Source organism: Microcaecilia unicolor, chromosome 2, assembly GCF_901765095.1.
Source record: "Microcaecilia unicolor chromosome 2, aMicUni1.1, whole genome shotgun sequence".
NCBI lineage: Eukaryota > Metazoa > Chordata > Amphibia > Gymnophiona > Siphonopidae > Microcaecilia > Microcaecilia unicolor.
In genome coordinates this window covers 400,357,811-400,378,535 of record NC_044032.1, presented here as the reverse complement: position 1 = coordinate 400,378,535, position 20,725 = coordinate 400,357,811, and the positions used below count along the sequence as shown (strand labels likewise).

The 20,725-nt window shown below is 42.4% G+C and overlaps 1 protein-coding gene across 1 annotated transcript in view; it reads right to left on the bottom strand.

The window, feature by feature from the left end:
• ADAMTS3 (ADAM metallopeptidase with thrombospondin type 1 motif 3) overlaps nt 1-20,725 on the bottom strand; it is a 346,529-nt gene that overhangs the window by 172,948 nt on the left and 152,856 nt on the right. The gene's annotated exons all lie outside the window — the stretch shown is intronic.

Below are 20,725 nucleotides of genomic sequence, written 5' to 3'. Positions count from 1 at the left end.
TAACCAGGCGGTAAGAGGCCAGTGCACGTAAACTGCCGATTACCACCAGGTAAGTGCCACGTGGTAGAAAATAGAAAATATTTTCTACCACGTGTTTTCGACAAGTGTCAAAAATGGAATTACCGCCCGGGGCATATGGTAGCCAGGTGGTAGTTCCAATTTGCTGCGCATCGGATGCGCATAGGCACCTACACGCTTTAGTAAAAGGGCCCCTTACTCTTTTACTAAAGCTTAGTGCACACTAACAGAATTAATGCACGCTAACGAAATTAGCACACCCTCACGTAATTAGTGGGCGCTAAATGCTGCACATCCTATTTTCATATCTATGGGCCACGTGGCACTTAGTGCACACTAATATCTGTTAACATGTGCTAAGCTTTAGTAAAAAGGCCCCTTAAATTGTAACATCCCGCTGCTCTCACCACTGGCAATGTTTGTAATTGCCTTCCTTCCCTTTCTCACATCCTCTCCCATAATGAAATGCTTCTACATGAGCATATAGCACTAAAATCTAATGTTATACATAGTTCACACACAATATAAAACCTCCCCCCCCCCCCCAAAAAAAAAGAGGCCACCACAGTCTCAAAATAAAAAGCAGATAGGACAACAGCCCAAATATAAAACTTCTTTATTCTTTGTTAAAATCAAACTTGGGCACAAAAATGCAGTACAACAGACTAATCTCCAATGTATATCTTTATGCCACTATATTCTTAATTCTTGCCCAACACGTTTTGGCATTCTGCCTGCATTGGGGGGATGGGGTGAGGGGTGGGGAAGCACATTTCAGGAAATTTTATAGAAACTCACTGGTCATCTGGTCAATCATAAATTGTAAACACATCCAAGGGAATATCTCTCAGAACATCATGACAAGAAGTCCAAAACCATAGAAAGAGAACTTCTACAAAGTGTTTAAAGCCATTCCCAACCTGAAAGTTCTTTGTCTCTATCGTTGTTGGCAGGCAGTCAGCTATTGATCTTAAAGTGATTATTCTGTTCTACAGATCATTAATGAGATGGGAATAACTAGTGAGGTAATTAAATTCGCCGATGACACAAAATTATTCAGGGTCGTCAAGTCGCAGGAGGAATGTGAACGATTACAGGAGGACCTTGCGAGACTGGGAGAATGGGCGTGCAAGTGGCAGATGAAGTTCAATGTTGACAAGTGCAAAGTGATGCATGTGGGTAAGAGGAACCCGAATTATAGCTACGTCTTGCAAGGTTCCGCGTTAGGAGTTACGGATCAAGAAAGGGATCTGGGTGTCGTCGTCGATGATACGCTGAAACCTTCTGCTCAGTGTGCTGCTGCGGCTAGGAAAGCGAATAGAATGTTGGGTGTTATTAGGAAGGGTATGGAGTCCAGGTGTGCGGATGTTATAATGCCGTTGTATCGCTCCATGGTGCGACCGCACCTGGAGTACTGTGTTCAGTACTGGTCTCCGTATCTCAAAAAAGATATAGTAGAATTGGAAAAGGTACAGCGAAGGGCGACGAAAATGATAGTGGGGATGAGACGACTTTCCTATGAAGAGAGGCTGAGAAGGCTAGGGCTTTTCAGCTTGGAGAAGAGACGGCTGAGGGGAGATATGATAGAAGTGTATAAAATAATGAGTGGAATGGATCGGGTGGATGTGAAGCGACTGTTCACGCTATCCAAAAATACTAGGACTAGAGGGCATGAGTTGAAGCTACAGTGTGGTAAATTTAAAACGAATCGGAGAAAATTTTTCTTCACCCAACGTGTAATTAGACTCTGGAATTCATTGCCGGAGAACGTGGTACGGGCGGTTAGCTTGACGGAGTTTAAAAAGGGGTTAGATAGATTCCTAAAGGACAAGTCCATAGACCGCTATTAAATGGACTGGAAAAATTCCTCATTTTTAGGTATAACTTGTCTGGAATGTTTTTACGTTTGGGGAGCGTGCCAGGTGCCCTTGACCTGGATTGGCCACTGTCGGTGACAGGATGCTGGGCTAGATGGACCTTTGGTCTTTCCCAGTATGGCACTACTTATGTACTTATGTACTTATGAGATCTTGTCTGGAACACTGTGTCCATTTTTGGAGGCTACACCTCTTTAAGGATATATGGAGATGGTCCAAATAAAGGCTATCAAAATAGTGTAGTGTCTAACTTTTGAGATGAGAAAGAAAGATCTAAACATGTATATTGCAGAGGAGAGATAAGAAAGGGAGATCTAGAGCAGCAGTTCCAAAAATGTGGATCAGGACTCAAATGGGGTCTCATCATGAGTAGATAGAGGTCACAGAAATGGGGCTACTCTCCCTTTCTTCTGGATGTTTTCTGTGACCTATGCCCAGTACTGGTAGTCATTCTGAGGCCTGTAAGTCAGTTGGTAGTCAGTTCCACCATTACTAGCATCTCCCCTCCCTCCCTCTACCCTTGTAGTTCTGCATCTTCTCCCCCTCCCCTCCATCTCTCTTCCCTTCCTACCTTTGTAGCTTGACATCTTTCTGTTGCTTCATCTCCACCCCAACATCTTCTTGTCCCATCTTTCTTCCCTCCTGTAGCCCCCCCCCCCCCCCCTCCATGGACCTGCATCTCTTCCTCTCTCTCTCTTCCCTCCCTCCTTATCTCTGTGATCCTTCCTATTAGGCTGGAAACCCATGTAAAGAGGGCAGAGCCACCGAGCCAGGACACCAAGCAAGATAGCCACATAGAGCAGTGTGTCTCAACCTTTTTGCATTCACAGACCATAAACTCTTTGTGGACTGCCCCCAGCCCTGAATATCTATCCTTACCCTACGCATTAAAAAAAAAGAAACAAACAAAAAAAAACACCTGAGCTGGCAGGGATCCCAAGCCCCTCTGTAGGGGTATGTTCAGGAGGACAAACTCCTAATATATATCCAGAGGTACTTAGCTGACAGAACACTACTAAATAGCAATATTCTGGATTCGTGTCTAGGGGAAGCATACCTCTTTGGCCCTATGGTTAGCTAGCTGTGCTGGAAAAGGGAACAATGTCACAGATGGAATAGATTATGATTTATTAGGTATAAAAAATAATAGTTATATGTATGTGTTGCAAATTGCAAAGCAGATTACAAAACTAGATTAGCTTCCAAAAGATATATAATGATATATGATTATCCAAACAGACCAAATGAGTGATTACATAACTAATCACAATACTGATATCCTAATGATTATTATGAGAACTTACACCACACATCTTATGCGAAACACAAAGCAGCTAAATTCACAGACCATAAGTCATGACACCCAATCTGTCACAGACAAAAAAGCCAAGAACTAACTATCCCCTAACTAATAGGTAGTAAACCCTGTTATCTCACCCTGCAGTCCATGGCAGACTTCCAATGGTAAAAAAGTGGATTCCTCCTTGGACTCAAGCTGAAGCCTCTGCGAGTCTCTCAGTCCAGGAATAAAGTCCAAGATCTGAATTCTGGATACAGATGGCACAGTCTTTAGGTAAGGCCATGTATCATAGCTGAAAAACCTTGTTAGTTTATTACAAGGTCTGTAGTTCACTGGTGTTTTAGGAAATCAGTCTCTCGCTCTCTCTCTCTCACGGCCTTCTATCCTCCAGCAAGTCTTCTTTTCTTGTTTCACTTCTTCAGTCCAACATTGGTATCCAAGGGTCAGATGATACCTGTGGATCAGTCACAGATGGTGTAATAATGTCCAGCCAGCTTCATGGTCATGAAGAGAGGCCTTTGCTATAGCAATGAAACTGTTATCGATGACATGCAAACCTCCCTGTCGGATCTCATACTGCTGGAGCCATCTGTGTCTCTCTCCTCCATTCTTGCCAGGAGATAACTGGGTTAGTTTGCAACAAATAATATGTCCTCGGATGAAGTCATCATGATATGCTCAGCAGTAATTTTCCTTTTGTAGAAAAGCTGGTTTATGATGAATACAGATGTATGCAGGCCACAGGCAGAAGTATCCATATTGTTATAACAGAATGGTTCGGCTTGCATAGGCCAAGACCAGTAAGGGTGAGATCGCAGGTAAATACTCCTACACCTCCACCTGAAGACCTCTCTCAGATGGTGCCAAAAATGCTGCTCTCCACCTCAGTAGTCTGTGACAACTCCTTCAGCCACCAACACCAGCATATGCCTAGTGTTGCACATGCACTGAAAACTGAGCATGCATGGGAACCAGTGCCAGTGGCTCGGGGAGCTGCTGCAGACTGTCAAGGAGAACAGCAGCATTTTTGGCACCGTCAGGGAGAGGTCTTCAGCTGGAGGAGCTTGAGATCCCTGCTAGCTACTACTAAAATTAGCTTGTCTTGCATGGATTGGCAAAAATAATTTTGCATACCGGTACCAGTCTGTGGAACAGTGGTTGGAAAATGCTGGCATTGAGTTTGTGCTCTCCTGGACCAAGTGTTTTAATTGCTCTCAACGCTTATTGTATGTGAAAGTTGCCCTTTCTATCTGAAGAGTAGCTAACTGTCCAGTAATAAACTTAATAAGATAGAAGCCATGTTTGCAGTGACAGCGTGAGTAAAAAGGGTGAAGCAAAATGCACCAAACCCTGCCACAACGGCAGCAGCACAAGACGTGCATGAAGTACTAGAGCTAGTACTGAGAGATCTTTCCCACGATAACCAAAAGTTGTTTAAGAATGTTGAAAAACTTTGGAGTTAAATCAGAGATAACCTATTTAGCTATGTAATTTAATGCAGTTCAAGACAGAACAATACACCTTTCGGAACAGGTACTGACCTTGGAACTTGCAGCAAAGCAGTGTTAGCAGATCAGGAAGTTGCTGGTGGATCTGAAGGCAATAGTTGAGAATGCCAACAATCACAGCCAACAGCAACCTCCGACTCCTGGAACTGACAAAGGAATGGAAACACATAATCCAGCGCACTTTGTGGTGGAATTTGTGCCCAAATTGCTGCAGCTACAATTTCAACAAGCAATTGAGGTAGAAAGGGCACACCAAGTGCCTACTCTGAGGCAGTCTTGAGCCACCTAGAGGCTGATCAAATTTTGGACCAAAATTCAGATTTAGCCAAGTTTCAAAACACAACAAAAGCGTTGCCCATTCTCTGCCCCCTAACCAAAAGCGACACCCTCCCATAACAGGTTGGCCCTCCCTGGACCTAACTTAGAAGCCTTGATGGTCTAGTTTCCTAGTTGGGGTAGAAGTGATCCCCCATCACTCCTGCCTCTGCCATCTCTGCTGTCAGAATGGCTGCCGACACCTTCAGCAGCAGTCTCACAAGACTGCCACTAAATGTTGCGACAGCCATTCTGCGTTTATAGCTGGCATAGGCAAAAGCAGGGATCCTGAGGAAGCGTCTTGATGTTCAGGAGGGTGAAGGAGAGGGGATTCTTGATCCCAGCTGATATTCAGAATGTTCCGGGGGGGGGGGGGGGTCAGAAGGAAGATCAGAATCATGGGAAGTCGGGACCTGACTAGAAATCCTTATGTGGGACCAGGCTGATATTCTGCCAGGACCCAAATATCAGCTGGGATCCATATAAGTTCTGGTGGCTAGCACATCATGAATTAACTTTGGGTATTCAATGCCAGTGTCCAGACATGGCCCAACAATGAATGTCTGGGATTAATTCTGCCCATAGTGGTCATTTTAAAATACGCTGACTGCCATGAACTACATATCAACCAGACTGGGTATAAACAAAGGGAGGAATTTTGAAAGCTCAGCTACTCAGAACAGAAAAAGAGCAATGGAAAAAAGTTGACAAAAGCTATCTTGCATAAGGAGTAGTATGCTACAGACAGTCACACTCAATGGCTGGCACTTGGAATACATCTTTGTCAGTGCGGACATGAATAACTGGGTAGACATGATGCACTAATTGGACTTTTCTGCCTCATTTACTATATTAGATTCCATTGCAGTAGTCTAGATGGCTTAGTACCATAGATTGTACCAGATTACGAAATATTTCCCTCGGGGGAAAAAAGGTTTCACTCATTTGAGTTTCCACATTGAGTGGAACATTTTCTTTGTGGTAGCTGTCATTTGGCTCTCTAGTGTGAGATTTTGGTCGAATGTAACTCCGAGAATTTTCAGGCTGTCTGATATAGGGAGGGAGTAATCTGGTGTGGTTATGTTGATGGGTTTATTCGTGTTATATTGGGATGAGAGGATGAGACAATGTGTTTTTTCTGTGTTAAGTTTTAGTTGAAATGCATTCGCCCATGAGTTCATGATATTTAAGCTGAGTTTGATTTTTTGGGTGATTTCTGTTAAATCATGTTTGTAGGGGATGTATATTGTGACATCGTCTGTATATATGAAAGGGTTAAGGCCTTGATTGGATAAGGACTTGGCTAGTGGGGTCATCATTAGGTTGAAAAGGATCACTGAGCACGTCCACAATTTTGGGAATATTCCCTCTTTCAAACCTGTATTCTGTGTATCCAAGACAACTGATGAAAAGGCAATCAGTTCTTTATCAACTTAGGAGGAGTCATAACTGCCAGTAAAGTGGAACTATGTATTGAGGACAGTAGCTTTCTCAATGAGAACAGCATTAATGGAATTAAGTTCTCTTCAGCAGTTAATATAGGATCTATAGGCAAGGAAAGCTTAAAATTATAAAACATGGAGGGGCATTTTCGATATGACGTCTAAGTTGGACTTTGGTAGTTTTGTGCTAAATGTCCCAAATCTGAAAAGGAAATATGATCATTTTTGAAACCGTAAAACATCTTTTTTTTTTTCAAAAATACTGTTTCATACAAGGTTTTGTGCTCTGTGCGTTTATTTTTACGCCATTTTTGAAAAAAAAAATGTACAAGTAAAAATCATCGAAAATCAAGCCATTAGGATGTAGAAGGTGCTGCATTTTTAGCAAACTGGTCCCCCAGACAGACCAGGAGAGCAATGAGGCACCCTAGGAAGCACTGCAGTGGACTTCAAATAAATACTCCCAGGTACACATCTCATCATTGCTTCCTATCTTGTCTTCTGAGCCCTCCAAAACCTACCCAAAACCTACTACCCCCCAACTGTACACCACTAAAATAGCCCATATAGGTGAAAGGGACACTTATATGTAGGTACAGAGTTTTGGGGTGCTCACAGCTTCCACCACAAGTGTAACAGGTAGGGGGAGGTATGGGCCTTCATCCACATAGTGCACTGCACCCGCCACTACACTACTCCAGGGACCTGCATGCTGCTCTAATGGACCTGGCTATAACATCTGAGGCTGTCATAGAGGCTAGTGAGTACTATTTCTATTCACGTTTTTGGATGGTGGGAGGGGGTCAGTGACCACTGAGGGAGTAAGAGGAGGGTCATCCCTGAATTCCTCCAGTGGTCATATGGTCATTTTTGTGTCTTATTCGTTAGAAAAACAGGTCTAGATCAAAACATTGAAGTTTTCACCCTAGATATTTTTGTTTTGTTCCATTATAGATGTAAAATGTCCAAGTGTTAGGCATGCCCTAAGCCCACCCTAATCCCGCCTTTGAAACACCCTGGGCCCCTTTTACTAAGCCGCATAAGCATCTACAAAAGCCCAATGCACACCAAAATGAACTTACCTCCAGACTACCGCGTGCCTCTTGCGGTAATTTCATTTTTGGCATGCATCTGCTATGCGCATCTGAAAAATATTTTTTATTTGCGGACGCGTGTTGCGGATGCACGACAAGTGGCATCTGATGCGCGTATGTCATTACCATGTAGATTCTTTACTGCTAGGTCTACGGCTGGTGGCAATTTTGATTTTGCTGCACATCCATTTTCGGAAAACATTTTTAAAAGGTATTTTTGATACGTGCGCTGAAAAATATTTCTGCATGCGATCAAAACCCGCACCTACACTACCGCAAGCAACTTTTTAGTAAAAGGACGCCCCACCAACATGCCCCCTTGTGATTTGGATGTATTGCAGACAAAATGCATAGATAAACATGCAAAATGGGTTTCAAAAATACTGATTTGGACATTTTGAGAAGAAATCTATCCTAATGGTGATTTATGACACTTTTTGAACATTTTTCTCTTTTGAAAATTAGCTCTAGAGGCTCTGAATGACCATGTAAAGGTAAGATCTTATGTAGCAAATAATCAGCAAACTATTCTGGTAAGATCTCTAGGAAAAAGGAGTGGGAACTGAACCAGGTTCTTCAAAGCGCATAAGTGGTATCATCTTTTATACTCCTCTTGACAATCCCAAGGGTCTTTTTCAAGACCAAAGCGTCAAATTTCAGTGAGTCTCTCCGTTACGTTTTGTCAGACATCTTTTTGAGACAAAGCAATCAGGCTCCTGAAGAAGGCATCTATAGTGCTGAAACAGAGTACCTTGTAGAGTCTTCAATTAATAAATTGTAGTTTGACCATTTCCCACTCTTTTTTCCTTTTGATATATTCGTGGGATATTTTTATTCTTTTGTCCACTTTGGTGGTCTTCTTGCTTCTGTAAGATCTCTACCAGGGGAACAATCATGTTCCCTTCTCGAACAAATAGCAAGCAAACACAGCAGAGGTGACAATGAACCCACACAGTCAGTGAATGGTGCTGTAAAACTTTAATCAAAGCAAGACATGACTCGACATGGGAGTCCGATACCACTGATATTGTCAAAGTAAATGCGCTATGCACCATAAACATTAAAAGGAAAGAATATTGACGATCCTGTCGCTTGTCTAGCTTCAATGTAGCACTCCAATCCAAGATAGAAGGTAGATAAGCAACAATCAAGACAAGTGACCCTTTAGCATCACCCACTGAGGTAGAGGTAAGGGCTCCCACACTACCCTGGTGGTAACCAGGCAGCGCGTGGCACTGCCTGATTAACACCAGGTACACACCAGCGCTACAAAATTAAAAATATTTTTGTAGCACCAAAAATCGCACACTGGGGGGTGGGAACTACTGCCGGGCTGCTGCGGTAGCCCAGCAGTACTTCCATTTTAGCGAAATAAAAGTATTCATGCAAACAATATGGGGAAGAATTTGCACCCATGACAACATAATGAAAAAAAAAAAAAAAAAACCTTCCAAAATGAACATTCTTGGAAACGACATGGGAAATGTCACAGAATGAAAATCTTCTATTTTCACACCCCTACTATCTACCAGAAATCACAACATTAAAGTCTTGGATTAAAGAGACATTAAGAAATGCAGAAAAGTCCTTCTCTTCATTTCCCCAAAATGGTTCCTCTAAAAATCTGTGGACGCCTGGAGCCAGAGATCAGGAATCAATGAATATATGTTAATCTTATCACTGTCTCAGTGTTCAGTAAGATCTCTGGGGCTAAGAAGAATCAATAGACTGGTTAATGGATAAAATCTGCATTATTAATAATGCCCTAATGTGTCTGAAGATAAATGATGTTTACGGGATAATTTTGCCCCTGAGTGTCTGGTGTTCATAGACAATGAGAATTATGGCTGTTTTCAGTTCACTTTTCCTCTGGATTGACTAATAGCTAAGGCCAGTGAAAATGCTTGACAGTTTTTTGCTTCATTAAGGTATTTTAAGAAATAGTCAGCTGTTAGCATCTAACCAGGAACTTGGGATGCTGATGAGTGGCATCTCTAGACAGAAATATTTGGGGTGGCTACAGTGGGGCAAGCTACATATGTAGGGGGGGGGGGAAGGTCAAAGCAACATTTCTGCACATCATAACCCACATTTAAATTAGCAATAAAACACCAGTCTTCTATGCTTAAAAGAAACCCTCCCCCTTTCAGCCAGTTTTAACTACCTAGTAAAACTGCCATTATAATTCATAACATCATTCAATAAATTCATCTATGTGGTCATGGAGTTTGGGTTCTCTACAGGATTGGTCAGAATTTCAATATAAATACTGAAGCTCCAGTTCTGCATCACAAACTCCATATTCTCTAACAATGAAGCCCCCCCCCCCCCCCCCCTACAACTTAACATACAAAAAAATATTCAAGCAGACAGGTTTTTGTTTTTGTAGTGACTTCCAGATGTGGAGACCAAGAGGCCTGAGCATTTTAAATTTTCAAACAAACCAGACATTTTGGAAAATAATACAAAACCCTACAAAAAGACACTCAAAACCTATAAATGAAACCATAATAGCCTAGCCCACCTACGAAAAGACAGTGCTATACATATTACACTGGGACCTAGAGCACCAATATGCCTGCTAATGGGAAACTGAAGCAAGCTGGACTGTTACAGATTCCACAAAACCAGACCAAAGCCAGTGAAGTGCTATGCAATTTATTAAATTAAATGCCTGACGTGGCCACGTTTTGCCCATAGACTGCATCGGGGGCACAAACTAACAGACAGATAAAACAATTAAAATCATTAAATTAATCTAAACCATTAAAAAAATTAATCACAAAATAAATAATTGTAAAAAAGAAATCACGCGTCAGCAATAACAGATTATTGCTTTTGTGTGATTTGTCTTTTTTAAGATCCATAACATCTTTAGCCTTTCCTCATATGAGAGGCGCTTAATCTCCTTTATCATTTTGGTCTGCTAGATCTTATATAGTGACCAGAATTGAACGCTATACTCAAGGTGAGATCACAACATGGAGCAATACAGAGGCATTATAGTCTTATTTACCATCCCTTTCCTAATAATTCCTAGCATCCTGTTTGTTTTTTTGCCTACTTCTGCACACTGGGCAGGACAGTTGCCAGATGGGTGGGTTTCCCACCCAATTGGGCTGGTTTTTAAGCCAGGATGCTGGAAATTTTCGAAGGCTGAAGGCTGCAGGCTGCGGGAAGTTGGGCTTCTTTTTCGTTGCAGTTGTGCGGGGTTTGGGCTCTTTTCCGGGGCTTCTATTGGTCCAATTTGGTCCAATAGAAGCTTTTCCGGGGCTTCTTTTGGTCCAATTTGGTCCAATAGAAGCTTTTCCGGGGTAGGGTTGACATCAGGGGCGGGGTTAATGACATTGGAGGTGACGTCAGGGGCGGGGCTAATGACGGCAGAGGTGATGTCAGGGGGTGGGGGCGGTGACATTGGGGGCGGGGCGGTGATGTTGGAGGCGGGGTCGGTGATGTTGGAGGTGGGATTTGACTTTGGGTGGGTTAAATTGTCTACAATGACACTTAGATCTTTTTCTTTGGTGCTGACTCCCAAGGTGAATCCTAGCACCACCTAACTATGATTTAAATTATTCTTCCCGATCGCTTTGTATTTGTCCACATTAAATCTCATCTGCCATTTAGATGCCCAGTCTTCCAATTTCCTAAGGTTTTCCTGCAATTTTTCACAATCCACATATTTTTTAAACAACTTTTTATGTTATCTGCAAGTTTAATCAGCTGACTTGTTCTGATTTCGATCATTTATAAATATTTTAAATAGCACTAGTCCCAGTACAGATCCCTGCGGCACTCCACTATTCACCCTCCTCCATTGAGAAAACAGGCCATTTAACCCTACCCTGTTTTCTGTCCAATAATCAATTCCTAATCCATAACAGAATATTGCCTCCTATCTCATGACTTTTAATTGTCTCAGGAATCTCCCATGAAGAACTTTGTCAAAAGCTTTCTGAAAATCTACATCAACAGTTTATTCATGCCTTGAAAGAAATTACGTAAATTTGTGAGGCAAGACTTCCCTTGGCTGAATCCATGCTGACTCTGTCCCATTAAACCATGTTTGTCTATCAGGTTTATTTTCAAAAGAGAAGGATGCCCATCTTTCGACACAAATCGGGAGATGGGCGTCCTTCTCCCAGGGTCGCCCAAATCAGCATAATCGAAAGCCGATTTTGGGCGTCCTCAACTGCTTTCCATCGCGGGGATGACCAAAGTTCATGGGGGTGTGTCGGAAGCATATCAAAGGCGGGACTGGGGCGTGCCTAACACATAGGCGTCCTTGACCGATAGTGGAAAAAAGAAGGGCGTCCCTGACGAGCACTTGACCGACTTTACTTGGTCCATTTTTTCTTACGACCAAGCCTCAAAAAGGTGCCCAAACTAACCAGATGACCACCGGAGGAAATCGAGGATGACCTCCCGTTACTCCCCCAGTGGTCATTAACCCCCTCCCACCCTAAAAAAACTTTAAAAATATTTTTTGCCAGCCTCAAATGTCATACCCAGCTCCATGACAGCAGTATGCAGGTCCCTGGAGCAGTTTTAGTGGGTGCAGTGCACTTCAGGCAGGCAGACCCAGGCCCACCCCTCCCCACACCTGTTACACTTGTGGTGGTAAATGTGAGCCCTTCAAAACCCACCACAAACCCACTGTACCCACATCTAGGTGCCCCCCTTCACCCTTTAGGGCTATGGTAGTAGTGTACAGTTGTGGGGAGTGGGTTTTGGGGGGGGGGGGTTGAGGGACTCAGCACCCAAGGTAAGGGAGCGTTGCACCTGGGAGCAATTTCTGAAGTCCACTGCAGTGCCCCCTAGGGTGCCCAGTTGGTGTCTTGGCATGTGCGGGGGACCAGTGCACTACGAATGCTGGCTCCTCCTACCTCCAAATGGCTTGGATTTGGTCATTTCTGAGATGGGCATCCTCGCTTTCCATTATCGCCGAAAATCGGGGACGACCATCTCTACGGACGACCATCTCTAAGGTCGACCTAAATGTTGAGATTTGGGTGCCCCCGACCGTATTATTGAAACAAAAGATGGACGCCCATCTTGTTTCGATAATACGGGTTTCCCCGCCCCTTCGCTTGGATGTCCTGTGAGGATGTCCTCAGGAAAACTTGGGCACCCCGTTCAATTATGCCCCTTTATGTGTTCCATAATTTTATTTTTATAGTTGTTTCCAGTATTTTACCTGACACTGATGTCAGGCTTACTGGTCTGTAATTTCCCAATCACCCCTGGAACCCTTTTAAAAAAATCAGTGTTACATTGGCCACCCTCCAATCTTTGGGTACTATGGGTGAGCTTAACAACAAGTTACAGATCACTAACAGCAGATCAGCAATGAAAGTCAAAGGAGGAATTGTGAGGTCCTGGAGTTTATAAATATGGAGATTTTGATGGGAAACCTATTTTTTTCCCTTCCTCTTTTTTAGCCACCCAGAAACAGGCAGTAGTTATAGTTTAGCAGACGGGGCTCATTTTCGAAGCACTTAGACTTACAAAGTTCCATAGCTTACTATGAGCTCATTTTCTAAAAGAGAAAAACATCCAAAAAGTGTCATAAAGCACCATTTGGATGGATTTCCAAACTTCCGAATTGGTATTTTTTCGAAACCTGTTTTGAAGATATCTATCTATGCATTTCATCTGCAGTACATCTAAATCACAAGGGGGCATGTTGGGGGCATTTCAGTGGCGGGATTAGGGCATGCCTAGCACTTGGATGTTTTCAGCCATAATGGAAAAAAAACCAAAACATCTAGGGCAAAAACTTCAATGTTTTCGTCTAGACCTGTGTTTCTAATGAATAATACACAAAAAGGTGCCCTAAATGACCAGATGACCACTGGAGAGATTCAGGGATGGCCCCCCTTTTTCTCCTAGTGGTCACTGACCTCCTCCCACCCCCAAATATGTGAATAAAAATAGTATTCAACAGCTTCTATGGCAGCCTCAGATGTTATAGCCAGGTCCATTAGAGCAGCATGCAGGTCCCCTATTTAGGAGGCACTAAATGGTCCCATGCTAAATTCAAAATTTCCAATCAGCACATGTTATTTGCAGCGTAGTAATCACAAAACACCCCATTCCACATCCATTCTCCACCCATGACATGCACCTTAACAGAAAAAGCACTGGGGTGGGGGTGGGGAATTGTATAAATAATGCTCAAAACTGGGCACTGGAAAAAAAATCAGTGCTAAGCACTCTTCTATAAAGGTGCGTTCCCTTTATAAAATAATATGTAGCACTGATTCCTACACCTAACTTTGGGCGCCAGACTTGTGCCTGCTGAAACTTGGATGTAAATTCTGGCACCTAAGTTAGGCGCGTTTACAGGGTGCTCTGTAACTACATGTGTAACTTTTTGGACCACCCCTGACATGTCCATGCCCCTCCCATGGCCACACCCTCTTTTGGGATATGCGCTATGGGAGTTAGGCACCCTACCATATAGAATTGTGTGCAGCAGGTGCGCATGCAAATATTAATGAGTGCCAATTATCATCAATAATTTATTGTTGGCCCCTAATTATTGATGGTTAAGTGCTTGTTAACCAATTAATTTGTGCAACCATCTCAGCAGTGCACCTAAATTTGGGTACCATATATAGAATCGGAAGGGGACGACCCTGGAACTTGGAGGGAAGGAGGGAGGGGATGACCCTGGAACTCTGAAGGAGGGAGGGAATGACCCTGGCACTCAAAGGGAGGGAGGGAGAGAGGGGACAAACCTGGCACTCAAAGAGAGGGAGGGAGAGAGGGAGGGAGGGAGAGAACAACCCTGGCACTTGAAGAGAGGGAGGGAGGGGGACGGACAACCCTGGAACTGGGAGGGAGGGGACGACCCTGGAACTGGGAGGGAGGGAGGGGGGGCCTGGCACACACTCTCATTCTCACACACACACTCTCTCTCTCTCACAGACACACTCGCACCCAGTCTCACTCTCTCTGTCTGTCACACACACACACTCGCACATTCACTCTCTCTCTGTCACACAGTCACTCTCACACACACTCTCTCAAACATACACACTCCGAGGAAAACCTTGCTAGCGCCCGTTTCATTTGTGTCAGAAACGGGCCTTTTTTACTAGTCATCAATAATTTATTGTTGGCACCTAATTATTGATGGTTAAGAGCTTGTTAATCAATTAATTTGTGCAACCATCTCAGCAGTGCGCCTAAATTTGGGTACTATATATAGAATCTGGGGGTTAACACGTGGTTTAATGCATGGTAACTGCAAAAATACTGCAAAGCCCCTTAACATGGTTGTGAACTAGCAGTTACTGTGTGGTAGACCATCCAGCTTATAATCGAACGAGAATAACGCCCAAGTTCCGACCTAAATCGGGAGATGGGCGTTCTTCTCACAAAAACAAATAAAGCGGTATAATCGAAAGCCGAACTTTGGACGCTTTCAACTGCACTCCGTCGCGGATGCGGACAAAGTTGACGGGGGCGTATCGAAGGCGTGTCGAAGGCGGAACTGGGGCGTGGTTATCGGGCGAACAGAGATGGGCGCCCTTCGCCGATAATGGAACAGTTTTGAGCTAGAATTTAGGACACTTTTCCTGGACCCTGTTTTTTGACGAATAAGGCCCCCAAAAGTGCCCTAAATGACCAGATGACCCCCAGAGGGAGTCGGGGATGACCTCCCCTGACTCCCCCAGTGGTCACTAACCCCCTCCCACCACAACAAATGATGTTTCACAACTTTTTACTTTCACCCTCAAATGTCATACCCTCCTCCCAAGCAGCAGTATGCAGGTCCCTGGAGCAGTTGTTAGGGGGTGCAGTGGACGTCAGGCAGGTGGACCCAGGCCCATCCCCCCCTACCTGTTACAACTGTGCTGCTTAATGCTACTAGTCGTCCAACCCCCCCAAACCCACTGTACCCACATGTAGGTGCCCCCCTTCACCTCTTAGGGCTATAGTAATGATGTAGACTTGTGGGCAGTGGGTTTTGAGGGGGATTTGGGGGGCTCAACACCCAAGGGAAGGGTGCTATGCACCTGGGAGCTCTTTTACCTTTTATTTGGTTTTTGTAAAAGTGCCCCCTAGGGTGCCCGGTTGGTGTCCTGGCATGTGAGGGGGACCAGTGCACTATGAATCCTGGCCCCTCCCACGAACAAATGCCTTGGATTTATTCGTTTTTGAGCTGGGCGATTTCATATTCCATTATCGCTGAAAAGCAAAAACGCCCAGCTCACACCTTGACGAATAAAACATGGGCGTCTTTTTCTTTTAAAAAATACGATCTGCCCCGCCCCTTCACGGACCCGTTCTCGGAGATAAACGCCCATGGAGATAGGCGTTTCTGTTCCATTATGCCCCTCCATGTGTTTAGGACTTAAGAATTTAGTAAAAGGGTCTCTCAGTTACTAATAATACATGCTAAATGCAGTATCATACAATATTAAGTGTTAGTGATAGTCAGCAGTGCTGAATATGCATGGAAAGCAGTCGCTGCTGTTACGTCTGTACATTTCCCCCCTGATATTCAAAAGCATTTAACTGGCCAGGATTGGCACCTGGCCACTTAAATGTGTCATAACCGGCTATTCAGCAATATTCAGAGGGGAATAGCTGGCTGTCTCCCGCTGAATATCATAAGAACATAAGAATTATCATACTGGGTCAGACCAATGATCTATTTATCCCAGTATCCTGCTTCCAGCAGTAGCCAATCCAGGTCACAAGTACCTGACAGAAACCCAATTAGTAGCCGGATAGCAGCTAACAGATAGTCAATTATATTACCCAATTTTCAGCCCCACTTTAGCAAGTGGCCTTATGGTTAGTGCAGCAGGTTGCAAACCTGGGTAACCAGGTTCAATTCCCACTGCAGTTCCATGTGACCCCAAGCAAGTTATTTAGCCCTCCATTGCCCCAGGTACAATATAATTAGATTGTGAGCCCATCAGGGACAGTGCAAGTATCTGAATACTTATATCTACGGCATAGTCCCAGGATACATGATAGACCTCATAGATATACCAACCAGAAACAGAATTGGATCATCATGATCATACCTAAACCTACATTACCCAAACTGCAAAGGGCTAAAATACAAAACAACTTATGCATCTAGCTTCTCCTACATAAGCGCACAACTATGGAATGGACTCCCGTATGCAGTGAAAACAATACATGCCCACCTAAACTTCAGGAAATCATTAAAAACCCACCTCTTCAAAAAAGCTTATCCCACCAGTCCAACATAAATCTCCACACCCAGCAACACAACATAATCAATAATCGTACTGGACAATTTACTATTCTCTTTCCCCTCGACCGCATGACGCCTGACCACTTCTACCTCATTTGACCACAACACAATCTTGTATCTGTTATCAACCGAAATGGCAAACACCTTTATGGTACTTTGTAACCCACATTGAGCCTGCAAATAGGTGGGAAAACGTGGGGTATAAATGTAACAAATAAATAATATGCAAACCTCCTCGACTCATGGTTTGAAAGAGGCGGTATATCAAATTGATAAATTTAACTATATTTTGCCACGTGAATACATAGGGTATCTTTGGTCGGCTTGAAGTTAACCGGCTAAGTTTGAATATCAACATAGCTAATTATGTTCAAAGCAGCCAAATATTAACCAGATATTCAATGCCAGTCAGCAGAAATGGCCCGGCATTGAATATCTGGGTTTAATGCTCACCGTGGAAGTTAACCGGGCTCCCTCCTGTGATCTGATTATCAGTCCCTTTATACTTTGCTACTATTCAGCAGGTCTAAACTAAATGCATGGCTCATTTTATTTATTTATTTATTGCATTTGTATCCCACATTTTCCCACCTATTTGCGGGCTCAGTGTGGCTTACAATACATTGTGAATGATGGAAATACAATTTGTTACAGTACGGTTATAGGTTACATTGTGAAGAGTTATGGGAAGACAAAGTCAAAGTCAAAATATCATTAGGGGAATAGAACAATAGCATATAGCAATGGGAGAATGATAGGGCGATAGAACAATAGCAAGAGAACATTCGGGTATAACAATTTTGTCTGTCGGTAGAGTTTTAAGTGTGGTGAATAAGTATGTCATCAAGACAGCGGTTAAATATTGGCAGTATTTAGATAGTTTTATGGCACATTTTCGCTCCACCCATTTTTTATTTCACTATATGGGATCAGTCACCGATTTTCAGTGGCCACTCTGAAGGATTTTCAGACTAAAATTATAGTGGCAGAAAATCCATGGACAGCAGTGTTATACTTCATAAGCCACCAGTAAATGCATAAATGCAATTAAACATCAACCCCCCAATTCTATAAAAGGCGCTAAAAATTGCATGTGCAAATTTGGGCATGTGTCCATTCTGCGTGTACAATTTAATTGAATAATGAGCCACTTAGTGCTGATAATTTAGATTTTAACAATTATTGGTGCTAATTGGATTTAATTAAAATTTTCATGCACAAATTTTAGGCATGGGGGTCCAAAAAGGGGGTGTGACCATGGGAGGGTCACAGGCAGATTAGGGGCTTTCCTTTAATTTATGCACATTGTTATAGAATAAGGTGCAGGGTTTTACACCAAGGTGAAAATGGTTATGCCTAAATATAGCCACAGTTCCCGGAGCTAAGTGCTATTCTATAAACGCAATCTAAATTTAAGCACAGTTTATAGAATAGCACTAAGTGCTATTTTTTGGAACCAATTTTTAAAAATTTAGTGCCAAGTTCATTGTTTACAGGATCTATTTCATTTCTTCAGGCTTATAGCATACAGTACATTGTTCAAAATTATGATGGCAAGAGGGTCTAATGTTTTTTAAACTGCCTTATTCTAAATAAACACAAGAGCTGTCACTTCTGCGTTCAATCTCTATTATTTTTATAAATTCTACATGAAATTATTTTTATTTAGAATAGATTAACCCATTTAACTGTGAAATCTTTAGGAGTATTACTAGTGATGCACAGTTGAAAAAGAACATTAGCTTAGCAAAAATAGCTGAGTTTGTCTAAGGATTTTGTGCATGGGGAGGTCAACTGTCAGCCGCCACACAGAACTGCTTTTGAATATTGCATTTCAAATTAAAAACTTAAACTGATCACCAAGGAGGGTGGGAGAGATTTTCAAAAGGATTTCTACAGGTAAAATCCTCTTTAAATAATGACGTGGGAATGGGATGGACTAGATGAAGTATGCACTAGGGCTTCAGTCTTCAATCTGACACAGTCTTTGCCCCCTTATATTTGGCAGCTGCAAAATATACAGCATACAAGATCCCTGCAGTACTGACCAGCCAGAGGATTTTTAAAGGAAACTTCATGGCTTGCTCCATTTTGAAAATCTGCTTGCCAGTCCACAGGAAAAAGATTAGTCCTGTAAGTTACACAGTCACTGGTGAGGCTTACCATAGAAGGGTTTTTTAAAAAAATCCAGGCCACTTGAACGATAATTTTGGACATATAAATAGTTATAGTCACCCAGATTATCCATCCAAAAAAGAAGGTGGAATTTGGCATGTTCCAGGGGCTGTGGGTTGATAACTTCTCCACCATAGATGGTAAACATTATACAAGTATATTTAGCGGCAACCCTTAAACAGATAGCCCTGCTGAATATATGATTTGAAAATGGCTAGGTTAAACTTTTCAAATATAAATTCACTGCACAGCTGAACATTTACCTTTGCAAATGTGAAGACCTATGAAGGTACTTTATGAAAAGTAATCTATGGTTAAGCATCTACTTTTGGCAGGCGTTCTCTTTTAGAGTGTTATAAACGCTGCACTGGTAATATTTGGCAAAGGATTTTTAAACATGCTTGTTCCTGATTTTTTAAAAATACAAATTAAAAAAACATCACCAGAAGGTAATCGGCTTAATCCAATTCTTTTACAGAAGTTCGCATTGGACACCTGTTAATTCTTAGATTTGCATTTAGAAATATGTATAAGATCACCATCTTAGGTTGTAACCAGCTTTAGAATGATTTCCTTTGCAGAACAGCTTAGTTTGTTCTATAAAGCCTGTTTTGTTGTTATTGAAATTTTGCCTTCATGATAATATCTTTGGCACCATAAATTAATACAGCCAATCCTTTCAGACACAGAAAACATTCTGTGAAGTCACTTTTTTTAATTACTGTCTAACAGTGGGAATGATGGAATACACAGTCTTTCTCCTGGTTTCCTTTCAGGATTTTCATTTTCCTCAATGAACCCAAGTGCCTGTTAGGCCGATGTGGTTGTCATGACACTAGGGTTGAGTATCTTTGTCCCAGGTGGGAAACATATAGGAGTAAGGAATGATTTGGGAATTGTTCCTGGTTGCTGGGGAATGCTGAAACTTGGAAGAGAAGCTGAAATAATGGGGAGTCTGTTGCCTTCTTATGAGACCCAAGAGACTTCTGTGACACACTGTGATTCCTTACAGCTATCATTGTACAAGGATATGGCTCAGTTCTTTGTATTTTGAATTTCTCATGACCCACGGTGTGTTCCGATCAAAGAGAAATAATTATTTTAGGGCATCGTTCTTTGGAAAAAATGTAGGGATAGGAGAAAATAATGTTTACTGTTCAACGTGTAGGGAAGTATTTCAGGTCATATGATAGCAGCTATTGTAAAATAATGAAATCTATACGCTAGAGCTGTTGTAGGTGAATGTCATTCAGGATCTCATTCGATCAATCTATATAACCAACAGCACTGTAGACAGTGCATACTGTTCATCTATGTCCATAGAATGACAAAGCATAGGTTATGCATATCACACCTTAAAACAGACATGAACCTGCATTTCCTTATCTTGCAGAATTTGAAGCGATTTGGGGTAGACATACATATCAAAAATAATCTCTGCCACATCTGCATTTAGGAGGAACTTCTAAGGAGGCATTAACATTTGCATACTGATGATATGTATAAATGATTAGAATAATATATGTGTGTGTACATGTATACACATATGTGTAAGTGCCAAAATTCCACTAAGTTCTATAATGTAGGCATCTACACACACCACTCCTTTCCAATAACACAGTAGACAAAATTATGACAAAAGAGGACTGCAGCATTATTTTCATTCATAAACTATCCAAATAATTCTCAATACTATAATAATAATAATAATATAGGGGCCCTTTTACTAAGCCACGTAGGCACGTATGCACACCC